The sequence below is a fragment of the Nannospalax galili genome, unplaced genomic scaffold, assembly GCF_000622305.1.
Source record: "Nannospalax galili isolate Female #2095 unplaced genomic scaffold, S.galili_v1.0 scaffold695, whole genome shotgun sequence".
NCBI classification, from domain to species: Eukaryota; Metazoa; Chordata; class Mammalia; order Rodentia; family Spalacidae; genus Nannospalax; species Nannospalax galili.
Window position 1 is genome coordinate 470,266 of NW_008335601.1, and position 272 is coordinate 470,537.

A 272-nucleotide genomic window follows, 5' to 3' on the forward strand; every position below is an offset into this window, starting at 1 on the left:
TGTCACACAATTCCTGCATATTCCATTCTTGTGTTTTCTTAAATTTTTCATAATCTTTGCTTGAGTGGTCTAATTCGTCCACTTTATCTTATAGTCTTAGTACTCTGTTTTCCATTTCATTCATGCTATTGGTGAGGCTTTCGCCTGTCATTTCTAATTGGCTGAATGTTTCACTTCCTTCTTCATTTCAGCCTGAGTAGTCTTCAATATTTCTAGCTCTTTTCTGAATTCATTCAGAAGTTTATCCCTATCTTCCTTCAGTTCTTTGATTT